Source organism: Pipra filicauda, unplaced genomic scaffold, assembly GCF_003945595.2.
Source record: "Pipra filicauda isolate LSUMZ 115617 unplaced genomic scaffold, ASM394559v2 scaffold82_size2718185_pilon, whole genome shotgun sequence".
NCBI classification, from domain to species: Eukaryota; Metazoa; Chordata; class Aves; order Passeriformes; family Pipridae; genus Pipra; species Pipra filicauda.
Window position 1 is genome coordinate 2,430,207 of NW_024105009.1, and position 6,000 is coordinate 2,436,206.

Here is a 6,000-nt window from a genome sequence, read left to right on the forward strand (position 1 = left end):
CTGTGTGTTGCCTGAGCAGCTTTTTGCCTTGGCAGTGTCTTTAAAGCCTTTGAAATCTCCACTCTGCTTGGGACTGAGCACGTAGGTCCAAAAGGCCCTCATGACCTGGCTCTCTGTAATGTGCAGTGGGCAGAACACTGTACAGCCTTGCAGACCACCCAAAACCACCAGAAGGGGTATAGCTAGAAAAGTTAAAATCAAAGCTCTTCACAACATACAGGTAATACATTGAGACTTTTTATGTAACACACAGTCTCACCCATCTGACTACCAGTTCCCCAATTTCTCCTGCCTTCCACAAACGACAGCACCTCCAGGCACAGTTCCCCATCTTTCCCAAGAATGACTGAACAATCTTGCGTTACTCCTTTTCTACTCTGACTTTTTCTCCCCAGCAGAAAAGCCTGCCCTTGGCTAAAATTGTCAAATTAATTACATTCTTTTGATTTGGCCTTGTGTGCCAATAATTAGGAATCTGGATTCTCATTTGATAAAGTTTGTTTGCAGTGATGAAAATGTAGGACTGCAACAGTTAAACATTGACTGCAAGCTACTTTCTGTAATAAACTGTGGACTGGTTTTGCCTGTCTGCTTGACTTAATTAATTGGTTGCTCGAAAAAAAAAAAGTAACTATAACTAAAATTATATGTAAACTTTACCAATGAAGCAACTTGGCTAAATTTCTTTGGTTGTTCTCTGTTTGAACATCTAGTTCATACCATAGCTGGTTAGAAACTTCTCTGTGTGTGCTTGTGCAGATGTGGTTTAGCTAATTTCTAGTTTACATGATTTTAGTTGAAGCAAGTTAATCTATGATGTCTAGACTTTCTTTCCCACATGACTCCAGTATAGATGGTTTTTAGCAGCACTATCCCAACCTGTGTAATTTATACATCTGTACTATATTTTCTCTGTATGCAGGCCAAGTCCCTGTGTAGATGGATCTCTGCCAAAAAACTTTTCCAGTCCTTCTTGTTTGATCACTCAAACCATGATTCTAACACTGATTCACTTATTACTACAAACCGACAGGAACCAAACACAAATTTGCTACAAAATGTCTGCTGAAAGTATAGCAAAATCACATCTTTGTTGTTCTGGTTTGATGTTTTTGTTAGTTTTTTAAATTTTCAATTAAATGTAAATTGTCAAGCTATTTCTTGGTGCTAGAAGAAGAAATCTCTGACATTTCTAAGTAGTTCTTTACTTCCTTTTGATTTCTTGCAAAAAGGATACATGGTTGTTGAGATAAACTAATTACACCTAAATATATGATAAGATGAATCTATGGTTCAAGTAATTATCCACAGAGACCCTTAAATGTGCAGCCAAAAATAACCAGGTTTAAGAGATACTTAAAAAAACTGCTTTTAAAATAAAATATGGATGATGGTAATGCAAGTCTAAACTTTAATGTCATCTCCCCTGTAGGTTTTACCCTCATTTGGAGAAAAAAGATATAAAAGTATGAAAATGTTTTTTTATTATTAAACTGATTGGCTTTGCTTCAACCTGAAACTTTGTGTGCTTTGATTTCACCCTGGGCAAGTGTGGAGACAGTGCTTAACGACCAAAATACATTTTATCAAAAATATGGCTGAAAAGGACATCAAATTACTTTAGATCTAGGGTTTGATCCTAGTATGTTTCTCAGTAGTTTATTCAGAGGGACATATCACATTTAATTGGTGGGGTTGCAACCCTTGAAAATAGGATTCAAGTCCTGTTGGTGCCTATATATTTTTAGGATCCTGCTGAAACTCCCATAGTACTGAAATCCACGGTTCACGTTAAAGCTCATTTGTGTGAGTTTTAACACTTGTTGTTATTAGAGTATCCAAACAACCAGCTTTTCACTTGTGACTGCATGTTTCACCCACAAGAAAAGGAGAAAGGCAACTAACCCTCATGATACTGGCAATTTCCAGGGTAGTGAATACTCGTTGAATCATTACACAGAGAGAGAGAGCTGAAGTGTATCCGAAGAAATTATATATCTACTCTGTGATTCCTTCCCCCATCTGCAGAGCCAAGCACTGCATTCCAGTCCTAATGTGCCTGGCTGCATCTTATCAACCTTTTCTGCCAAATCTCTGAAGCTCCTCTGGGGCTTTGTGAGCGGCTCAGGATGATGAGATGCAGCAGATGTCTTTCCTGTGAGATTTCTGGTGTCTTTTCAGAATCTCAGGCCCCACTAACCCATTTTTGCTAACCTGAGAAAGCACCTTGTCCTGCCACCCTTTCATCCTCTGCAGAGCACCAGGCATAAGCATGTTTTGTCTCAAACATCCTGAATGTTAGGACAGGAAAGGTGTGACTGGAAGAGAGGGTCCTGTGGAGGTGGGGCAGCACTGTTTTGAGCCAACATCCTGCTCCACGTTGAGACTCATGCTCAGTCCCCCCCCACTACTCACTCCCTGGAGGAGAGCTCAAAGGGGCTGGCTGCGCACATCCAAACAAAACAGCATGAAAAACCTAGTTTACATGAGAGGCGTGCACCAAGTTAACTATAAAAGGAATTGGATCAGGCCCCTTCACACTCTCTTTCCTCCCTTTCACTCTCATTGTTTACCCCAGCTCTCAACGCAGAAGGACCAGCGTGGGATCTAAGGGCTAATATTACATAATCTTTGTTCTCTTTCTGTCTTTTCTGTCTTTATTTCTCTCCTCCCATGCTTTGCCTGGGCAAAGTGTGGCTGTCATATTCTGCCCTGTACTCTGTACTGAAGTTTGTTGCAGGAGTGGGGAGCTTGTGGAAGTGTGCTGTGGTTTGTGCCAGCACCTTTGAAAAGCGGTGTATTGTGTCTTGCTAGACAGCACCCTTGAGTAGTATGTTGTTGCTTGTTAGCCAACACCTTTGCAAAGTCTGTTGTGGGGGTTGAGAGCTTGTTGAAGTGTACTGTCAAACTTTAGCCACTGCTTTTGAGAAGTGTACTGTAGAATTTAAGGGCACGTCAGCCAACACCCCATGAGTCTAAATAGCGGGCCGGTTGCCGGAGTTACGGTGACTGTACAAGAAAAGCACAAGAGTTCCCTAACACGTGGTCAGGTGTCTTTCTTTGTTCAGCCTGACAAGAATTTACAATCAACATCACACCCTGAACCGATGGGTCGTGACAGCCTCCAAAGCAGCCCTCCTGCAGCACGAGAGACTCTTTTATGCTTACAAATACGTATTTCCATTACCCTAATGGTGTAATTAAGTAATTTGTGTTTATAATCACTAACATCTTGCTTCACAGCACAATTGCAAGCCACATTTTTCATGATATAACACATGGAGAATGAGACATATGTCTGCAAAATGAGGCATGTAAGTGGCTATGTAGAAGCAGTAACTTTGATTTTAAACCTACATCACAAGAACTCTTGGGTACTTTATCATTTCCACACCTTTCCTACTTGGGAAAAGTAGGGGGTCAAATTCAGTCACAGCTCAAGATGATATAACTCAGATTAGTTCACTGTGATTACATTGATGTGAACAGTTTTTGAGATCTCAAGACAAAAGCTTGTAGTAGAGATTGTTTCAAGTCACAAACCCCATGCTGCTGCTGCGTGGCACACAGGAACATGCAGCTGTTTCTCTGCCATGGCCACCCCACCCTCCAGCATCTTCTCCCTTGATAGAGAGATCCATGCAATTTCCCCATTAGGGTGAAAGCTTATCCCTCTCAGGGAGCCATAAAACCCTCCTCCTCTGGGGCAGCGAAGGTAGTTCAAAACGAGAGAATCCTTTATTTTTCTTGGTTTCAGTGGTAATGTATTCCTTTGGCACAAGGGAAAGGCAATTTTCCTGTGGCCCCACTAGTACACAGCTTGTCCCACTGACCTCACACAGAGCAGAAGGAGATTTCTTTGCTCTTGATGGAGCTCCAGCTAAATACAAGGGCTGCACTATTATCAAATTTTTATTTTCCATGGATCCTCTCCTATTTTTGAGTCCTTCCTGGGGTCTTAAGTATGACCATTCTGGAGTTACCAGCTTTTTCGTAGAAAAGATAAAAATTACATATATGGAGTTAATAGATATTCATATAAACACAGACTTCCAGATATATTTGAATGTCACAGAAACTGAAGTTCCTTCCTTTCTTGGCCTGCCTCCAAACTTGAAGACAGTTTCCAGGAATAAGAAAGTTTTTGTTTATTCTACAAACTTATAAGATACCACCACTGGAGTAAAACAAACAAAAACTCTCCTGCAGAAAATGTGAGTTCATGTTCTTAAAATGTTACTGTCTTCTGTAACAGTCATGGATGAGAGATTTAGAATCGGTCATCCAAAATCCACACAGTACAGAAAATTGCCTGCATATACCGAGCAGTAAGGTTCATCTACCCGAGGATGAGAAAGGATGCCCTTGGAAACGATGTGCCAAGAAGTAAAACCAACCTTCTGGAGAAGGCAGAGGGGAGGGCAGTGGTGCTCAGGGACCATCGTTCCTCTTTTGCTGTGCTACACTGGCAGCAAGTTGGCCCTTCTGGTCAAGTAAAACACAGCACTAAAGTGCTTTCATTGAGTGCTTGTGATATAAAACTCCAAATAATACCTATTCACCAGTCATTATACAAGTTTCCAAACAAACTTGCATTCAAGGATTTCGAACATGATAAACCTCAACGACCAGTTCCCATTACTGTCTTTGTTTTATACGTTGCTTGTTAATCTTTCTATTTATGGTTGCTATTGCAGTGGTCAGTCAGACCCAAACAAAATGAGCACTGGCCAAGAGCAGCCCAAAAGATGCCCCCTGCCCAGATGTCCCTTGCCCAGAAAGTCACGGTCCCAGCAGATCTGATCTAAAAAAGACAGGAGAGGCAGGAGCTCAGCTGTCATTCTGCAAGGGAAAAGCTAAAGATAAAAACCATTCACCCAAAGCTCAGAGCACACCCTGGATCTTCTCCCTCTGCAGTGAACTTGAGCTTCAGAATAATGTTTACGTGGCGACAGAATGAACTCTGACAGCCTAAATCTGATTAATTCTGTCCCCGAGAATCACTTCTGTAACCAAAAACAACTGAGAGTACAACATAATGTTTTTTTCTCTCTCCTCTTTTTTTTTTTTTTTTTCTGAATGAGTTATTTTGTGGTTAAGCAAAATGTTTGCCCTGCTCCAGCAGGAGGAAGCACGCAGATGAGTTGCTGCCATTACATCTTGTCTAGGCAGCTGAGATGCTTTGGGAAAACACCTGTGATGCAAGTACACGTCATGCTCATGAACTTTGCCAAAGTAAACCTTTAATCCATGCGAACACTGCACTGCTCAGTCCTTTCTTCTTACCCTTCTTTTATTATCAGATCCCTTCTCTGCAAATTATAGAATAAAAAGTAAAGATGCACTTAACCTCAGTGCAGCCTCACAGGCAGGACTTGCTCACCCGGCACAAAATTAAAAAAAGGAATAAACATGCTCATCCTCTTTTTCCGGATTGCACCAATGAAAACAGCTTGAGCACGAGCTGGTGGCAGCAGGCCAGGACTGTGATACTGTGCGACTGGAAGCACTCACTTGTGATGTTCTGAACTTGAATAACTCATTACTGCTGCGCGGTGGCAGCTCCTCGGGTAACTGCTGGGCTTTACAGAGGACATTCCTCGTCGTCTGGGGCTTGTTGCCTCTGCTGGGCAAAAATTGCTTTGAAGTGAAGGCTTCAAAAGAAGACAAAGGGGTTTGCTTACCCTACCATGAAAGATGCTAGGGGTTGTAAATGGAAAAACAATAAGAATGGATCACGTTCTATGTCCAGAGAGTGCAGTACCACTCTGCACAACCCTGATATGAGGAGGTGCTGATGCCCAGTCCTGCCAATCCTTTGGAACTGAACCAGCAGAAACTCTTCTTCACATGAAGCAAACACCTACATCCAAAGCTAACTGCTAAGGTTCCCAAAAAAAATGGAATGCAGGAGGTGGCTTAGTGCCATTTGTGTTACACTTACAGTAATGACACAATTGAGAATGTTATTGAAGGGCTTGAGGTCAGAACTCAGTCGTG